The sequence below is a fragment of the Balaenoptera ricei genome, chromosome 6, assembly GCF_028023285.1.
Source record: "Balaenoptera ricei isolate mBalRic1 chromosome 6, mBalRic1.hap2, whole genome shotgun sequence".
Classification (NCBI taxonomy): domain Eukaryota; kingdom Metazoa; phylum Chordata; class Mammalia; order Artiodactyla; family Balaenopteridae; genus Balaenoptera; species Balaenoptera ricei.
The window spans coordinates 104,044,150-104,064,340 of record NC_082644.1 but is presented as its reverse complement, the minus strand read 5'-3'; the positions used below and the strand labels follow the sequence as shown (position 1 = coordinate 104,064,340).

Sequence of the window (20,191 nt, the reverse complement as noted above, 5' to 3'; positions counted from 1 at the left end):
GCCCAGTGTTGTCATTTAAATGCTCCCCAGGTGTATTCCCTCAGTGAGGTTCATTACTTCTCCGAACTTCAGTTTCTTCGTCTGTAAAAAGGGGACAGCACATGTGTCTATCTCACTTTCTGGTTCTGAGGATGTAATGAAATAACGTCTATAAAGTACCTTGGGCGGCACCTAATATAGAATTAATAAAGGAGGGTCTAGCGGTAGCTACAGGTTACATGATGCCTCATTTCCCTCCAGGATCCCAAAAAGTACTAAGTGCTGTGACAAGCTCAAGCGTGGGTGCCCTGGCCTGGCCTTTTCCCCCCCTCCCTCCCATGCCTGTGTGTGCCCTGAGGATACCCAATGCATGCTAACCACCAAACTCACCGATGACTCAGAGCTTGGAAAGAATCCACAGCAGGCTGGAGAGCAAAGGCGCAGCTTATGTTTCAAAGATTAACTTGTTACTTTTTTTTCTTATGGTGGGCACCTTTCAGCATTGAGAAGAAACCTCGGAGACCTTTGTTTAGGAGACGCAGCTTAGAAGACAGGACCAGGCACAGGGCATGTTCAGTGTCAAAAAGCTGCTCCCCTGTAGTGCACCGGGGCTGGGACAATACCGCCTCCAGGCAGCTGGACGGGACTGTGGCTGTCTCCCCAAAAGGGACTCCAGACTGATCTGTGTTCCCAGTGCTTTCCCCAGCTGCTGAGAACTAATCCCGCATCTCTCTGCTGGCCCTGAGAAACCCCAAACACTCCCAGGCTTTCGAAAGGCTTTATCTCCTCTTTCCAGGAATTCGGCTCAGCCCCTCTGCTCTCTCCGAGGTGCCACTGAGCAGCTGCTGCCCAGCGCCCGGGCGGGCTAGCCCCCGGTCTCCTTTCCATGTTTCCAGCCTGCCTGGTGAGAGAGCCAGAGCTGCTGAGTCTTCTCCCTCTCGCTCCCTGGGCTTCTGTCTCACAGTTAGAAAAACCGTCTGCGGAGCAAAGCAAAAACCACTCTTTACTAACAGCTGCTCCCAGTCAGGGGCAGGAGGCGAGGGGAGAGGGAATTCCTACTTTTGCAATAAATTGTATGCAAATAGGTTCTCTTCCTGGCAGAGAGCAGGGAGTGAGTGCGTCTTTCATGAGCTAACCCCGTTCCGCTGGGAGGGCTGTTCCTTTAATTCACCAACTGAAAAAGTGGGAAAGGATGTCTGGAGGCGAGGCATCCCATTACAGAGGAAGGAGCTCGCTATATAAGCCAGCCAAAGCTGGCTGCACTGGCCACAGCCTGCCTACTGTCAAAAGCTCTCCCGCTCGCGCAGACACACCCCCCCCGCCTGTCCGCCACACAAAGACAGCAGGCTCCGGGTGACACTGGGGCAGCGCACCGGGAGCCCCGCTCCTCACGTCCAGGTACTTATTCCATGGAGCTGGTTCACTCAAGGATCTAGGTCTTTCCTAACTCCAAAAAGGTAAGTCTGTTTCACCCCATTTCCAAAGATGTGATACACTGTTTGCATTTCCGGGAGCAAATAGGTTGTGGTGTCCTAATTATAAAACTTTTGCTTTATCTTGGCTGCTGGCAAAATGGGGTATTTGCTGTGATCGGATGCACCTTGACTTGTTTTCTACTTGCTCCCTTCCAGTCTGGTAGATTTCTGTCTGCGTGTTTTAGTTCTATGAATAGCTCCACGTGCAAGGAACTTTTTAGGAAGTTTTTATCTCTGTCCTTCTTCTGAGGGAAAGTAAGAATTTATTCTTAACTCCCTACCGGGCTGATTCACCTGTGAATATTTTTGTTTGAGGGTTAAGGAAGTAGAGTTTGAAAGTGGAGTTTGCTCATGGCCTTACTTTGGGGTGGGTTGGGGGAGATTGATAGATGATTGTAGAAGAACAATAGAATTTTACATCTCAACAGCCCTTACCTTACAGTTTACAAAGAGTTGTGTATCCATCCCCGTGTTCCACAATATCCACCTTGTAGTCAGACATGGAAAGGGATGAGGGCTGGGGGACAGAACAGAGAAGGTAACTCCTAGGGCCAGGTGGACAAGTGCAGACTAGGAGACGGGAGTGGTGGACACTGGCTTCTGTTCTGAAGGGCCGGGGGACTCCCCATGGATACCTCCTGATTCATTGATCCCTGGGCTGGGTACCTGGGCATGTCTGGGGTGCTTAGAGCCAGCAGTATCCCCTATTTTTCTAGAATCACCTCTCCGTCCTCATCTCTCATCGCAGAAAGCCCTGAGAAACAACTGCCCCTAGGGATGGGAAGCACACCTCCCCTGGCCGACTGTGGAAGGAACGCAGGGGTTTCTTGTTCCCAGCAGTGCTGTAAGGGGATTAGGAACTTGGGTTTTGAAGCCAGGGATCCTTTTAGTGTCCCCACCACCACCACCACCACCACACACGTGACCCTGATGAAAATATGTGGCCTCTTCGAGCCTCAGTTTTCACTTCTCTAAAATGGGGACAATAACTTCTGTTGTCATTATGAGAAATGAAATATAAAGAGACTGGAAGAGCGAGGGCTCAAGAACTGGAAGTTTGGGTAGTCGCTGTCATTGCCCCAAACTGCTACCACTTTGGAAGTTAAAAGAGGCACTTAGCCAATCTTGGATTGTTTCTTGTGTGTTCCTCACCCCCCTTACCCCCGCTCCCTGTCTTTTTATCTCACCAGGTCTGAGGGCATCTCACTACCTGGCAGGTCAGATTGTTGGCTATATTTTACAAGCTGGAGGTTATGTTAGCACAGGTTGGGAGAAAAGGGAGAAGCCTGGGTTGGATGTAAATGTTTGAGTTTGGGCATTTGCAGATTCTGAAGCTGTCGGCTATAAAGTACCATGCTGCCGGGGGACTCTTTGGAAATGCGTTCCATCCAGAGGGAGAGCGGGACAGGGAGCCCCATTTGAAGAATGAACGCCTCTTTTTCATGTTTTTGTGGACCCTTTCCCCCTTTTTTATGGAGTTTTCCCATATATGCTTTAGAAATAAAACCTGCTGCCCACCCCAGCCAGCTTCCTGCCTCGTCCTGCAGTGTGGCAAGGCCGACTCAGGAGCGGGGAGAGCTTTGTTCGGGGCTATTGAAACCTGTGGAATGTTTGCTAGCCTCGTGTGCATCCAGCCCTTTGCAGGAGACGGAAGTGAGTGCGCTTTGAACCTGTGCGTTGCAGGGAGGTGATGGCATTTGGGGAAAGAAAGTGAATATGAATATTCTCTGATTTGCTCAAACAATGTGAATTGGATAAGGAGTGAGAGGGGGGGTTGCCAAACTGTACAGTTGTTAAAGATTATTTTTTTCTATGCTTTGCAAAACCTAGCTTCCTTATCTCGTCTCCCACTAACTGCCTCCCCTGCCCAAAGTGACCAACTTTCCAGCTGGCAGCTTTGTCATCCATATAAAGAGGATGACCATCTATAGCTCATAGGGTGCTTGTGACGCTCAAGTGAGATAATATGTATATCAAACTTCGCACAGAACCTGGCACATAGTAGGAGCTCAATAAATGGAGATTTTCCTTGGTTTTCCTGCTTATCAATTTACTAGGACTTGTCCAAGATTAATGTTCTAAGACAGTGGCTTTCAAAGTTACTTTCAGCAGTGGAAATATTCATTAAATGAAATCGAAATGAATTGGCAAGACCCTAATATATGGCAGGTAAATGTGGGCCCGATTTGATTGAAGCAGGGGGTGGAGGGTCTAAAACTCACCCCAGCCTCTGGGACATTTCCACAGAATCCTGAACACACAAAACACAGTTAAAAATCATGAAGCCAGGTGGTGTGCATTCAGGCTGCAATTTTGCACTTTGACAAGGATTTGTGCCCCTCCATGTCCAGTGGAAGTCCGAGCAATTTCCCAAGTAGTACGGTAGACAGACATATATGTGGGGAGTTTAAAATGCTTAGCAAAGGATGATTCTTTTAATTAATTGTAATGATGGCAATAGACAAAACATACGGAGAACCCACGCTCTAAATCTTTGTATAACTCATCTCACTAAATATCCATATGTCTCTGAGAAAGGGACCGTACCTATCTGACAAAGGTTGAAAAGCAGAGAGAATGAGAAACAGAACTCAGAGGGATGGAGCCGGTTTCCAGACCCAGGTCCCCATGACCCCCAAATCAGGGCCCATTCCGCCACGTTCCTTCTGAATGCTACTGCTTCTTGAACTGCCTTTAGAAGGGAAGAAAACGTTCTTTCTGACTAAATCCGCCCCTCCAGCCAGACTGTGGCCACCCATAAATGCAGCGGTAGCCTGATCATATAACCAGAATGGAATTTGGAAAGGGAATTCAAGCTGACGGAATGAAAAACATATCCCCCTTAATCTTACCCTTTCTAATGCTCACAAGGGACTATGAACACCTATTCTCTCCTTCCCCCTGGATTTCTACAAACAGCCTTGTTTTCTTGTAGGAAAAAATATCCAGCTGGCTTCATACATAAGTCATGCTGAAGTCACGGCAGTTTGAAACACAGAGAGTAGGGAACAAACATTTAGTTGACTCAATACACAACCCCTCTGTGATGATAATACACGCACACACACACACACACACACTCAAAATAGTTAACGTGGAAGGTTAACTACGTATCACATATGTGATAGGATGGTTTGCCTATGGTTTCTCATCAAATTCTCACTCTCACACCGCAAGTTATAAATTACTAGCCCCATTTTATGGCCAGAGAAATCAAGGCCCAAGGAGGTGAAATGGTGCGTCTGAGGATTTCCATAAGAGGGAAGCAGAGTTGGCTTTGAACCCAAACTTGTGGACCAAAACCCTACTCTTCTTTCCCTTATGCTGCATTGTCTCCTGATGTCAGGCTGGGCGGACCTCTCTGGGACCTTGAATGATGTCTTTCGGTGGCCGGCCGAGATGGCAGAGAAGCCCTCAGCTGGCATTGGTGTCTATTGATTTTGCAGAATAGCCCTGTGTATATCACTTTTCATGGTGCTCAGAAAAGGTCAGCTCATGGTGGTAAAATTCTCTGCCTGGAAACAGAAACGTTCAAATTTCAAGCCCCGAGAGAGAGAAGAATGACACTAGAAGCAGCGGTCAGGTCATCACAGCTGAGTTTCATCCCACCCTTGGTCGAGCTCGACAGGTGAGAGCTCTGACTGGGAAAGCAGGGCTGTACCTGTGCCTGCATCCTCTCTGAGAGCCAGGTGAACGGAGCATCTGGTTTTAAAAGAGCTGATTGGGAGATAAATTGAAATCAGGGTGCCCAGCCTCGGGGCAGTGAATCCCAGGATGACCAGGAAATGGTTGTAAGTTCTGAGCCACAAGTCCCCCTGGGTTCAATCACTTCTCACTTTAACATCACAGGGAATCCCCTTGAATTTAATCCCAGGCTAGTACGAACACCTTCAACATGTGGGAAGCATTAGATGAAGGCTCCTTTCCAAGAAGGAAACCCCTCCAAACCCCTGCAAACGATAGGCAATCATTCCATCAGAGACAAAGAGCGGTGGCCTTACCTACCATAAGGGGTTCTACACACCCTATGACCTTCTTTGCAGAGGAGAAAAGCCTATGCGCCTACCTGATTCTAACCCTGGTGACCAGACTATTTTTTTCAGTTATGTCCTGAAGCCTTGTTCTGTTTCCTCCTCTGATGTCTCATTTTTCCCGCCTCTCCTTAACTTTAGCAACAACCTAAGTTCAACACTTCATCACTCCCTTTGACCCTCCATTATGGAAAAAAATTCAAATGCCCACACTGAAAGCAGATTGTGAATGGAAAAATCCCTTCCATGTGTATTTTTAGTCTATTTGTGAGTGAAAATGAAAAAAAATCATTTCACGCCAAGTTGTCTCAGATTTTTTTTTTTAAATATCCTGAAATTCACAGGCCCTTAATTATGCAGCCATGGTAACTCAAATAGCTTTGGTTGGTCCTTTAACTTCCCCTATCTCAACAGCTAGAGATATTTCATAAACTCTGAAAGTAGACAGCTTGTTTCAGATTTAACCACTGACCAACTCTTACCCTGGAGGAGGTGAGTTGGCTGCTACTGACTTCTACATGAACGTGTCTAAAACGTTTTTCAGGGAGGGGCTGAGGGGATGATGGCAATAACTAATATTTACTGAGTACTCTACAGGCTTTGTGCCATTTAATCAGCAACAATTGCTTCCAGCAAGGGTAACTGCCCCCCCAATTCAAACCTAGGGGACCTGGGGCTGGAAAAGTTTAAGTAGCTTCCCCGAGGCCGCTCAGAGGGTGATTGCCGGAGCCAGAACTCAAACCCACTTCCAAGTCCTGAGCAAGTGGTTATAACCGTCACGCTCCACACTGAAATTCTGTTCATCTCTGACAACAGACGGGGCTAGACAGAGCAGAGCCCAGAAAGAGTCAGAGGCGTGTCTTTCAGACCCTAGTGTTATCTTCAGCAGGTGGCCACTGCTGCTCTCTCCAACTTGCTCCTTCAGGGCCCACTTCCTGCAGAAACTGTAATTAAATAAGTAGTGTATGATTTCAAGTGGAATATGTTTCCCCTGCTGGGCTGGAAGCTGCAGGAGGGGGAAGCCCTCCTGCCAGCCTGAGACGTGAAGCATGGACGCACAGATAAGCAAGTGCTTGTCCTGCAGACGGGCTTACACACCCCTCTGACAGTTCCTGCAGAGGCTCTGTGCTTCCCCCCACTGCCCTCTGCACATCATAACTCCGCTGATGATGTCCTCCCCTGCCCCACCTGACTGCACGCCACTGAGGCCAAGATCATCAGTGAGGCAGGAACCCTGTGTGCTGGAGCTCATTCTCCCCAGAGGTTAGCTACCTGCTGGCAGGTATCAGGCCCTCAGAAAGGTATTGTTGAAGAAACTCTGCTGTCCTCACGGAAATGAACAATAGCGCAACACCGCTTGGTTTCTGAACTGTGTCCTATGGTGAATGAAGCATTTTCACGTGCCAGATAGTTTTAATAAAGCAGATTCTCAGGAATTTATAAATGTATAAAATAACTTTTCTGTGCATCACTCTCAGATTTTCCCAGCAACCAAATATTATTTCACAGTTAAGTAAACTGAGGCCACAAAAGGTTGTCACTTGCACAAAGCAGAAAGTGGTGGCATTGGGATTCCTCTCCAGGCACTCCCCAAACTGCCTAATTCCCAGAATTGCACTTCTTCCTCTGTGTCATTCGGTATGCAGGTATTATTCCCATTTTCCAGATGAGAAAAGAGGTTGGAGGTAGCAGGCTACTTGCTAGAGGAAGAGTCACATTTTTAAAGGGTGGTTCAGTAGAGAGGGTGACGCTTAATACAAATACGAGAATTGCCAGTGCTAGACATTAGGCAAGGGGATACTTTGGAGAGCTTAAATTTAATCACCCAGGGATGTGTTCCGGGTAAAATATTTGGTAGGTAGAAAAAAAAGATGGCAGACTGAATATTGAGTGCAAGTCAGTATATTTTGGTTCAAAGCTCTATGCCTACGTATGCCACCCAGGGAAAGCCCGGCTAATAGCAGTGCCCTGGGGAACTCTGCTAGGCACTTCATGCAATATGCACACACGTAACCTCACTGCAGAAGCGACACACCACAGCCAGCGCAAGAGAACCTAGAGCAGCACTGGACTCCCTGCCAGCCAGAGACCCTCAGGAACACTGCATCCAGGGTAGGCACCAAGATACAAAGCAGCAACAACAACAGTAATAAAGCCCGTGAGTACAACCAGACGAGGAAGCCATGACTTTCCACCCAGGGAAGAGACAGTCCAGTAGAGGCAAATCCCTAAGGAGCTCTGATGCAACAGAAGGAGCCCATCTGCTGGGGACGTGGCTCATGGTGGGCAGAGACACCTTTAGTGCTGCCCCCAAGGAAGTGGCCTGCTCTCCGAGGCACTTATGTCCTGGGTCCTGGGATGGTCACACAGAGGTAGCTCTATGCGGAGACGTCACAGAAGAATGCTCCAATTTATAGGTAGGCTGTTTAAAATAAATTCCCTTCAACCCATAGAATGTTGAAACTGAAAGGGCTCATTGGTAACCTCCAAGCCAGGAGCTTGGAGACTAGATTTAAAAGGCTCTTCCGAGGTATTAGGGGGCTGCTGTGGAGAGATGGGGAGGCCAAGCACTCAACCTCATTTCAACTAAAGCCCCTCCTCTTTTATCTGTTTTATGCACTGAGCCTCCTCGTGAAATGTCATTTGATGAAAGAGTTCTGTGGCCAAAAAAAAAAAACAAAAAGTTTTGGAAACTGCTGGCCTAGTTTATCTTCTCTCATTTTAAAGATGGTGAAACAGAGACACAGAGAAGGGAAAAGTCCTTCTAAGATCTCATGCCATTTGGCAACAGGGTCAGCACTGAGTCCTAGGTCTTCTCTTGTGCTCTTAGAAGATGGGGGCAATGTAAAAACTATCAGAGTTAATACATTCTTTAGAAAGGAAAAATTAGCAGAGTTTTATTCTCTGAACAGCTTTAGCACACATGAACTGAGCCAAGGAGTCCTCTGTATTAGTGATCTATCGTTGCACAACAAATTCCCACAAAACTTGATCATTTAGAACTACACACATTGATTACCCTACAGTTTCTGTAGGTCAGGATTCCAAGCACAGCTTAGATGGATGTCCTGCTTCATGTTCTCTCATGAGGCTACAATCACAAAGTTGGCCAGGATTGGGGTCTCATCTGAAGGCTCAACAGGGGAATGATTAGCTTCCAAGCTCACTTGTGTGGTTGTTGGCTGGATTCAATTCCTTGCTGGCCGTTGGCCTGAGGCCACCCTCAGTTTATTGCCACATGGTCCTCTCCAACATAGCCATTTGCTTCATCAAAGCCAGAGAGAGAGAGAGAGAGAGAGAGAGAGCTTGCAAACAAGACAGATATCACAATCTTGAGTAGCCTGATGGTGGACGTGACATCCCATTACCTTAGCCATATTCTATTGGGAAGAAGCAAGCCTCTGAGCCATCCCACACTCAAGGAGAAGGAATTACACAAAGATGTGACTATCAGGAGGTAGGATCGGTGGCGCCAATCTTAGAATTTGCCTGCTATTGCCTCCAGCACTCCACTGTCACCGATTCTGACCACTTCTTATCAATCAGTTCATCCAACCCAACTGCACTTGTATTGATTAGCAGTTGGTACTTATGGCAACCACGAGGGTGGACTGTGTCTTATTTAAGCTTCTTATCCATTTATGAGGTGGAGCCAGGTATCTTGCATTAGATGTCATAGTTCACTGGGGAGCCATGATTCCTCTTGAATATAACCCCAGAGTAGGATCTTCCAAGGCAATGACTTCAAATGTATTTTATTCAAGGGCAAGGCAATTCAAAGGGACCAAAACTGAAACTCACCCATTGTTCCCCCCTCCACAACCTATTCCTCTCTTAGCAGATATTATAATGAAGATGACGCTCTAGGATTAATTCCCTCTCCTTTTCCAACTTTTAGTTACTACCTCATCATACACCAAACCTGCGGACTCTACTGCCTTGACAAGTAAAACAGTTCACTGCCTCTCACCCTCCCCATCATCAGGCTAGTTCAGGCTGCGGCATCTCACAGATGGACCACTGCAACAGTTTCCCCACTGCTCCCCATCCGCCAGCCTTCCCTTCCAATCTGTCCCTCAACTTTGGGTTGTAGAAATCAACATTTCTAGGCGTAAAGTTTTCCAAATGGTTCTCTTTTGGCCATAGGAAGAATTCAGATCCCCAGCCTGGCATTCAGTTTTCTCCATGATCTGGCTCTGATCTCCAAACAGACCTTGTAACTTCAGCTCTCATTCATGCTTTCCACACCAACCATTTCATGCTTTTTATGCCCTTCCAAATGCCATTCCTTCCTTCCTAGAATGTCTTTCCCTGTGGTTTCACCTACTCATATCCCTCTTCAGTTCAGGATCTACCTCCTGCAGCAGAGTAGATGGCCCTTCATGTCACCCCTTCCCACCCCATGTGTCTCTCTCTCATCACTTCATCATTCTAGAATTGCCTGTCTGCTCACAGGCCAACTCCTCCTGCCAATAAAGTTTTAAAAAGGAGAATTTGTATCTAGTTTATCTAAAGTCAAGTACAAGTGGAATAAAACCCATTGTCTTCAACAACGGGCAGGAGTCCTTGCTGTGTCCTAGATTTGGACTTCCCCTTCCTCACCAGACTTTGTTCAGAAAGCCCGGAACTTGACATTGTTTTCATGCCTAGCCCTCTAGGCTCTCAGCTGTGCAAAGTGCTGTCATAACGCGTGACGGGGAAAGGCAGCCAGCCCTGAGACAGGAAACCATCTCAGGATGCAGACTTCAAGGAATGCCCTTACTTTCAGAGGTGGCCCCTAGGATCAAAGTTTGAACTGCCTGGAATTTTGAAAAACCAGTACCAAGGACAGAGGAGGCCCGTCTGGGGAATTTGAGGCTGAGTCACATGAGACCGGAAAATCTGGCAGTTATAACAAAGATCTGTCTACAACTAGTGGGAGGAAGGAGAGGGTAAAGGAGGGATGAAGATAAGGAGTTCTCTACCTTAGGGCACGGAGAAATTCACAGCCCAGGAAAAGGATTGGGTAATGGTTAAGAGTATGGCTCTGGCATCAGAAAGCTCTGGGTTTGAGAGCTTACTATTTGCTCTAAGCCTCATTTTCTTCATCTGTATTAAAGGCAAAATAGTAACACCTACTCCATAAGGTTATCGGGATGATTAAATGACATAGTGCAAGTGCATTGCTTCGCACAGAAATGCACTCAATATCAATATTCTACTGTTATTGCTGCTGTTGTTATCTGTTGTTGAAGTAGTTCTTGGCAACAAGACTCCACTAGAGAAGGAGTTCCCAAAAATGTGTCCTGTGGAACAGCCTTCCCATGAGATGCACCTAAAAAAGTGTTCTGTGGCTAAAAGAGTGGAGAACACTTGACACTGTGTCCTGTTCTTGGAGATTCATAGCTCATATGTTCACTCAATATGTAATTCTAAGGGCTAGAGATACAATGGAAAACAAGACATGCAAGGCCCTTTTACTCATGGAGCTTAACAGTGAAAGAGGTAGACAATAAAAAAGGAATCAAACTTACAATACAATCTCCGGTAGATACTTGCTAAGAAGAAATCAAAAACGAGGTAAGGGATTGGTCAATGGCTGGTGGTGAGGGGCGTGCTCTTTTAATTAGGATGAGACATGGAGATGACCTTTGAGCAGAGATCTGAATGAAATGAGGAAATGAGCTCGGTAGGGAGTGGTGAGGAGTTAGGATTTTATTCGGAGTGTGATTAGAAGCCAATGGGAGATGTGAGGTAAAAGAGTGCATGATCTGAGAAATCCTACAGCAGTTAGTGTTCAGCTTTGTTTAATCCAGTTCCCTCAAACTTATTTGAACACAAACACCCTCGTCCACAGAACATCTACCTAAGAACGTCTTGGAACATAGTCCCGTAAATTCTGCACTGGTACACAAGGCTTCATAGGTTTTAAAAGGACTGTAAATTTGCTCTCTAGATCTATGGTAAAAAGCCAAGCAAACCATTTGGGCTGAAACGGGCATGCCCAGAGTGGGAAAACCTAGCTCCAGAGGTAGAGACAAGGAGAGCGTCACCCTAATTAGCAGCTCTTTTTGGCTAAGATGATCAGTGAGCACAGCCAGTCTTCAGCAGACTCTGGAACTCCATCTCGAGCCAAATAAAACTTGCCAACATCTGCCTAGAATCCAATAAGCATTTGCAAACAATACACCTTGGCTTAAGCATGCTCCAAGGGGGGAGTGTATGAAACTTGAGGTCCAGCCAGAGGCTCTGGGAGAAAGACAGAGGTCAAATATTTCTGCGCTTACACATGGACAACCACCAGATTGCTGCCGAAGCTCTGGGAAATGGAAGCTGAAGGTGTCTGCTCTCTTTATCAAGAAGTGCTCATTTAAGTTTTCACCTTATATGAACTGCGGGAAGTTGCTTGATGAGTCACCCCAGTGCAGTAGTTGAGAGCACACGTTTTAGAGTCACAAATCAGGGTCCAAAAGCTGGCTTTGCCTCTTATGTCAGTCGCAAAACCTCCCTGAGTCTAGATTTAGCTTCCAGATAGGCATAATGATACCTGTTGTCATGACAAATGACAAGATAAATGATTACATGTATAAAAAAGCATCTGGCATAAGGCTTGGCACTAAACAGGCATGCAGTAGGCTTTCAACAAAATGTTAGTTTCCTTCCTGTCCGTTTCAATCTGTATTTGCTTTTATAATAAGGCCATCATTTACTAACTAACTGCTATATTCCAGCAAGTGTCAGCAAACTGCCATGGGGCGGCAGCCTATTTTTGTAAATAAAGTTTTATTGGAACACATCCATGCTCATTCATTTATGTCATGTTGAGGGCTACTTTATCTACTATTGTAGAATTGAATGGTTGTGACAGACCATCTGGCTGCAAAGCCAAACGTATTTACTGTCTGGTCACTTAAGAAAAAGTTTACTGACTCCCACAAGTCAGTGTGTTAAATTTATGTATGTAATTTCCAATCATCACAACCTAGCAAGTTGTATATTATTATACTTATATGTATGAAGAGATTGAAGCAGAAATAAAGGTTCATCTAGTAAGTCTTCCTCCAAAAACATGAAGCCAAACTCTATACCTAAAGGAAGCTTAGAAAAATGATAGAAAAGTTATTCATTTGTATGATTCAGCCTCGATTTGCTCCTGACTGCCTCTGACTTATCGCTCTCGGTCTAAATTTCTTGACTTTCCTGCCATATGCTGAACTAAATGATCCTGTCTAGAAGGGATTCCCTCCCCCACCCCTGCTTCCTTATTTATTTATTTGTTTGTTTGTTCATGTAAGTCCATTCTTTCAAAAATGAGAGTTGTAATTTCTAGACCCTCTAAAATGCTCTCATGTCTTAACTAATTTCTTGGAAGCCATACATTTATTTTTAGACGGCACATAGCATGATGCCCAATTTTCCATAAAGGAGAGATTTTTAAGCTCCCCTGTCTGCTACTTCTCACTTTATCTCCCTCTCACTTACTCACTTTCTTTCTCTCCAGGCCAGACTCACGGAGAATAGGCTGTTTCCAGGGGCTTTACAGATTTGCCTGACACATAGATATTGTAGCACATTTGGCTCCGTGCCTTCCCTTCAAGTTCAAAACCGTAACTAAAATGATTACGTGAACCCCAACGTCACCTTCCCAAGCGGTCCCATTTTAGGAATCCAATAACTCTCTTTATGTCAATGATGGTGGATGTCCTGCTGATGTTTATTGCATAAATATTAATTTTTTAAACTGAACAATGAATCTTGTTCCAAAAGATAACTTGGTATAGCAGAAAAAGCATAGGGTTTGGAATTAGACTGGGTTCTTAATTCTGAGTCAAATGATTACTGACTAGGTAACTAATTTAACCTTCTCAAGCCTTCAGTTCTTTTAACAGTAAAATACAAACAGTGCTTCCTAACTCGTAAGGTTGGTATCAAAGTTAAATGGCATCCCTAAAGTTCCAGGCACAGGATACATGTTCAACCATTTGCCTCCCTCTTACTTTAAATTGCTAGAGAGGCTCCGTCCTGGAGCTTCACACTTATCACAGACCAGGCATAGCTGGGTATACCACTACTCTCATCTAACATATAAGGAAGGAAACGAAAGAGGAAAGGGTCTAGGATTTCTTCCAAATCTGCACTTTCCCCATTGTGTGCCATCAGACCTAATCCTGTGACATACTTCAAACACAGAATAATCAGGTAAGTTTGGGAAACACTATAAACTCTCCCTTTCTTGGAGATTTCGGATAAACACAAACATATTAAAGACCCTAGAAAATCCTGAAGTAACGAAAGCTGGGTAATTTGTTTGGTATAAATAACATTTGGTTCAAAATATCATTTTCCAAATATGTTGAATTAGTAATCTCTTCCCCTTGCATTAATACAACATGTTGTAACTTACACCCTAGGAAAGGCTGCTTAAAGTTACCCAGCTGAATTAAGCCCAAGGCAAGGGTTGAAAATAATCTCTATTCTTCAGGCTCATGCGCAGCTTCTCCTGTTCTCTCTCTAAGTCATAAAGGTCTTGCATTGCCGGTAGTCATTCTGGACCCTGATCACTGAGTCCTTCTGAAATTCGGCCTTTTAACTCAGTCATGCAAACCACTCCTTGACATCATTAAAGGACGGCAGCAAAGCCGATGGTTAGGAATGGGGTCTCTGATTCCTGAGTCAATCCACCCGAATTAAATTCCTGCTCTTCCTTTTCAGCTCTGTGACCTTGAGCTGTGCGAGCCTCCATTTTCTCATTTGTAAACTGAGGGAAAAAAGGTAGTTACCTCAGAGGTCTTGAAGAAGATTCAATAAGATAATCCACGTTAAGATAGGTAAAGCAGTTCCTGGCACAGATGTGTTCAATCAATGTTAGTTATTATTGTAGCATTTAAATCGCCCCTTTTTGAGAAAGAAAAAGTAGACAATGAAAGTATGTTTGCCTTGCCTGGGGTCATGCACATTAATTACTGGACTAGTCTCAGCTTTCCCCGAGAGTCTAGTTTCCTGCTTCCAGTCTTAGAGGCATATTTTCATTTCAGGAGTCAGCTTTCATCAAAATGTGTCAAACTTTATTGAAGTTGATTCATACAGGCTTTTATAACCGTCAGTGACTCCATCTGGCTCCCTCAGACCCAGGCATCAGTCAAGCCGCATTCCATCCATTTAAATATCAGCACATTGGGTTGGAAAAGATTGTCAAAGCTATCTAGTCTTGCTATGCCAAATATTTGGCACACATACCAACACTTCTGTACCCATAGCAGACATTGATAATCCATCACAACACCTTTCCCCTTGAGTCCAAGCATGGCCACAGAATCTTTCTCAAAGCAGCTCCAGGCAGCCATTAGCAGCTAATTGAAGTTGACACATAAACTGAAACTTGTCATCCCAAACCAATCCAACCTCTTAACCAATACTTGAGTGACCTCTACAATATTATTGTCTATTTTTTAAAATATGTTCAGTGTTGTAGAGCTTCCTGATAGGGGAGGACAAGAAGGAAAAGGAGAGAGGAGGAGAATATATACTAACATCTGGGTAGCACTTATTATTAATATGCCAGGCATTTATAACTCCTTATCACATTCACCGTCTCCAACAAATATGGAAAGATCTCTATTTTACAGTTTAAAGAAGCCATAGTTCAGAAAACTTGCAAGACTTTGTCCAAGGCTCCCAGCAGGTAAACAGGATTTGATTTCAGGCCTTCCTGACTCTAAGGGCTATCTCTTCTCTCTCCCATCACAGTGCCCCTTCTCTGGTCTTGGGTGGCTGATAACAGCTTCACAAAGGCCACCATGTCATACGGCCTTTTTCAGAAAATCTCTTTTTTTAGGGTTGAATTATGAATCCATCTATAACCTGTCCTTCTTAGATAAATCTCTTTAATTTTTTAATCTTGGTTCAAAAGTTCAAGAATCCATGTTCCAATACTTGTGAAAGAGTCAACTAGATTTCTTAAAATTCTGGATGAAGGCCGAAACAGAGGAGGTCATTGTTTCACTGGGAAATGAATTCAAATCTATTTCTGAAACAATTTTCCAGAATTTTACAGGAACCTATATTGTTGCCACTTGGTCAGGCCCACTTTTTTATTTTCTTTTCCATCTAGGCAAAGAAACAGAAGAGAGAAAGCAAGTGCTCTGCAGAATTTTTATCTCAAAAATTGAAACCAGACCACACCAGGGCAGTTTGTGGTCTGAAGGTATCAGTGGATCTAGTCATATTTCATCTGAGCTTTTCTTAGGTATACTAAACCACAAATATGAACCTCATTACTGTGTCTGGGTGGAAATATTTTATGGATTAAGATTTGTGAGCTTAATTTGGTTGGTAATGAAACGTATGTTTGAGGGATGGGAGGGAGGAAACCATGAAGCACTACCGATGTTTAAGCCAAACACTGAAGAAAGAAACATTCGGTACCGTGCGGGGAGCGGGGGTGTTCTTAATATCGGCCACGTGACTTGGGTCTAAAATGAAATCCAAAATTAAGTTCAGCAGAAATAGTGCTGAATCAGCAATGGACCACATGTCACTAGAACGAAAGAGACTCTAGAACTGAAGCCATAAACAACTGCTTATGTTACAGGAGAATCCGAGGCCCCAAAAGTGGATGTGACTTGCCACAGTGGTTGGCAGAACTGTGGCCCACGGCTCATCTTAGAGCTCTTCAATCTATGGCATGTTGTACTACATGGCCCCGTGAGAGCCCCAAATCTCCAGGAGCTTAAAAATAAGTAATGAACATTCAGAATACAAAAGGAGAAAGAGAGTGACCTAAATTTAACAAACAAAAAACACTACAATGAAATTGGAAGGATTCCTGACTAACAACCCAGGATGCTTCCCTTGCACTGAAACCAGAGTTTTACACTGACTATCTCACAGGCCTGGTGAAGTCCACCTCCTGCCAAAGGTCCAGCTGAGTATACTTCAGTCAGACACAAAGCTTGTCTCAAAGCAGACAGTACTGGGCTCTCAGGAACTCTTGGGGTGTTGACTAGAATCTCATAGGAAGGAGTAAGTTCTGTCTTGGCCATTTTTGTAACCCCTGTGCTTATGGCATCTGGGACATAGTACAAACTCACTGAAGAGCTGAATAAGCAAAAATGAACTAATTCCAGGAGTGGGGTAATGATGAATTCCTTGATACACCTTGCCTTAGAAGAGATCACAGGAGAGCTAATTATATTAAGGCCATCATGAAAATAAGAGTATTTGTTCATTCATTAATTCCATGAATATGAGCACCAGCTATATGTAAATTCAAATAAAAAAATATATTTAGCTTTATTTTATTCAAATATAAATATATTGTGCACTTACTATGATCAGGTTAGAGTGCTTGGTATTGGGTATTAAGCGATGAATGACTCAGATATGGTTCCTGCCCTCGTGGAGCTTACAGTCTACATACAGTCTAACTGTGTGAAGATGAACTGCTTACAGTTTAACGTAAATACAAGATAGAATTTGCTTATTGCTCTCAAAGAGGAAAATATACATACCTGATAAAACCACCCCAAATCATTTTTAGAATGACATGTGATGAAAATAATATTAGATCAATACTCAGAGAATTGGGCTTCCCTGGTGGCGCAGTGGTTGAGAATCTGCCTGCTAATGCAGGGGACACGGGTTCGAGCCCTGGTCTGGGAAGATCCCACATGCCACGGAGCAGCTGGGCCCGTGAGCCACAACTACTGAGCCTGCGCGTCTGGAGCCTGTGCCCCGCAACGGGAGGGGCCGCGATAGTGAAAGGCCTGCGCACCGCGATGAAGAGCGGTCCCCGCACCGCGATGAAGAGTGGCCCCCGCTTGCCGCAACTAGAGAAAGCCCTCGCACGAACCGAAGACCCAACGCAGCCAATCAATCAATCAATCAATCAATCAATAAAGTAGCTAAAAAAAAAAAAAAAAAAAAAATCTGTCTTTAAAAAAAAAAAAAAAAATACTCAGAGAATTCAGAAGAGGGACAAAGTTACCTGAGAAAACTTCTAATATATTATTTTTTTTGAACTGTATGTTGAAGGACAGAGAGATTTGCCTGCTCAGATGGCAAAGGGGCTTTTTGAGGAGACTTCACGGCATCTGGAATCCTTCCTCAATGATAACTGAGCTTTGACAGCTTCTCCAAGGTGTCTGTCAGCATGCTTCATCTCTATAGCACTCACAGGATATCTGGCTCCTTAAGGCCCTAATTCCAGGGTACTGATAGTATTCCCTCTTGAGCCAACTGTTTGGAAGTTATATAGACAGAGCTTGGGTCTGGTCTTGAATCATAACTCCCTTCCTTGGCCCTCCAGCACAAAAGGCTTTATAAGGTGGTGACTCAGAACACTTACTTTGGACTCCGATAGACCTGCGTTCAAATCCTAACTCCACTAATTAATGGATATCTGAACTTGCACAAGCCACTTAATTATCCCATGCCTCGGTTTCCTCATCTGCAAAATAATAAAGACACCATCTCATATCACTTTGTAAGAATTTAAAATTGGAGATTTAAAATGCTTAGCACAGGCTCTGGCAATTAAGCACTAAATGAATGATAGGTAATGATGTCTTCATTACTTTCATTATCCTTGTTATTATTTCAATCTTTTCCTGATCTTCCAAGGCCTCTTCGATCAATATTTGGGGATCCTAAGCGCTTCCTCCTCCAGGAAGCTCTCCGTGAACTTCCAAGCTCAGAGTGACACTTCTCTCAAGTCCTTCATTCAGACTAGCACTGCTACTGAACCTTGCTTGTGTATGTTCTAGTTTCTGAGATTTCTGGAAACAGAGAATAGGTCCTTACTCTGCCTAGTTTTCCCAACATGCAGTACATAGTAAGTAAACAGCAGGTAGCTCTTGAAAGAACCTTAACATTTGTACGCCTGCTATTGGCTTAGAGTGTGCAGGGACACTTAAGTATACCACAAATATTCAATCCACAATACATGGATTTAAAGTCAATTCTATTTTGTGACCTTTACGGGGGAAACTGTAAGCTTTTCGATAATAAAGAACATGCTTATCCCCTTCATTTTTGTATCGCTCATGCTTAACTCAGGGCTTGGCATATGCTAGGTATTTAATAAATACGTACTGAAAAGATGCATAGTCGGATGGATGGATGGATGGATGGATGGATGGGTGGTAATTGAAGAAACCCTATAGCACAAAGAAATCTGGACATCTCTTAACACAGATGCTCTCCAAGATCCCATTGCTGATATTTCTTTCTAGGGACCATGACAATGACCACAGACTAAGAATTACTAGAAACCTTTCATACGCACTTATTGTTGAAGGCCTCGCAGTGGTTTCAGGGAAGAGATAAACCTTAATCAAATTCACTGACAAAAAACGTAGGATATCTGGGTTTTAATATTTGCTTTACCACTAATTAGCCAGTGACCCTCTCTGGGTGTTTCAGTTCAGATATTCTCTTTCATGTCATGTACTACTTTTACTCAATTCAGTGTGGCTGCCTGAAGCGATATATTCGTAATAACTCTCAGGTGGGGGCATGGAAGCATGTAGGCATCAATTAGCAATGTCTGCCATGTACACTGGAAGGATGTGTGTGGGTGCCACAGGCTTGCCACCCCTGGACTCGATCTTCTACAGTTGATTCTAAGCCTGCTCAAGTCTGATGTTGATTCTGTAATCCGATATCTGTCTGTGTCTATCCAAAGTACTGAAAAACTGAGCCAAACATTTCCCGTCAGAAGCAATGTCTTGAAAAACTAAACCACAGGCAGACTGTTCTGGAGAAAGACCTGGCTGAGCAGCGTGGACAACCATCCCAGTAGCAGCAGCGCCTCTTGGCCAGGGGACTGACCTGCCAGAAAAGAGCTCCACCCTGGGCTCACAGGCTTGCTTTTCTTGCTACTGAATGAGAATATGTAGGCTAGGAGGAAAACCAGGACTATAGACACAGCCTCCTCTTCTCCTAAGGATTTCAGAGTGTCTCTGTCACTTGACAAACTGAAACACTAAGAATTTTACACTTCTATGGAAAAAGCAACAGTGGGCAGAAGGGGGCTTCCCAAAATTCTCTTAGGAATCCCTCATCCTTCAGAGACTAGCCTTCCACGAACTGCCTTCTTCAAACAAAAGACACAAATCATCACACAATAACAATACACCAGTTACTAAGACCTCCCTCCCTCCTGTTAGGCACTGTCCTAAATATTTCCATGTGTTATCTCATTTGATCTCATTTTTTTCTCACTTGCAGTTGAAAGAACTTTATTGTGGGGTTTTTATGAGTGTTGCCATTTTACAGACAAGAAAGCTGAGGCTCAGAGAGGCAATGTTACACATCTAAGGTCAAAGCTTCTAGATGGAGCTATATGAAGTTGCCCCTATCCAACCATATTTGACCTATGAAAATGGCAACTCCATACGATTCAAACTAATAGCAAGTGGCAGGACCAGAATCCATAGTATTTGGCTGATTCTAGAGCAGATATTCACAAACATTGCACAGACTCTCCTTGGAGATTTGTCAGTTTTAGCATCTATCATTCTTCCCTATAAGTATTTGTTTACCTGTCTGTTTCCTTTACTGGACTATGAACTGATTGAGAACAGGAACTTACCATCATTGGTCTCTGAAACACCTCACTACCCCTTGATCTATCCCATAGCCTGGTCTTTTTTTTTATATATATAAATTTATTTATTTAATTTGGTTTTGAGGCTGCGTTGGGTCTTCGTTGCTGCGCGCAGGCTT

General features: G+C 44.2%; 1 protein-coding gene across 7 annotated transcripts in view; it reads left to right on the top strand.

Annotated features, from left to right (window-relative positions):
• Positions 1-1,265: 1,265 nt before the first annotated feature.
• The window catches only part of TNC (tenascin C), a 91,938-nt gene continuing 73,012 nt past the window's right edge, over positions 1,266-20,191 (top strand). For all 7 annotated transcript variants that reach the window (XM_059925462.1, XM_059925460.1, XM_059925461.1 and 4 more), the window contains exon 1: positions 1,266-1,436. The gene's annotated coding sequence lies outside the window, so the exon portion shown is untranslated. The remainder of the gene's footprint in view (positions 1,437-20,191) is intronic.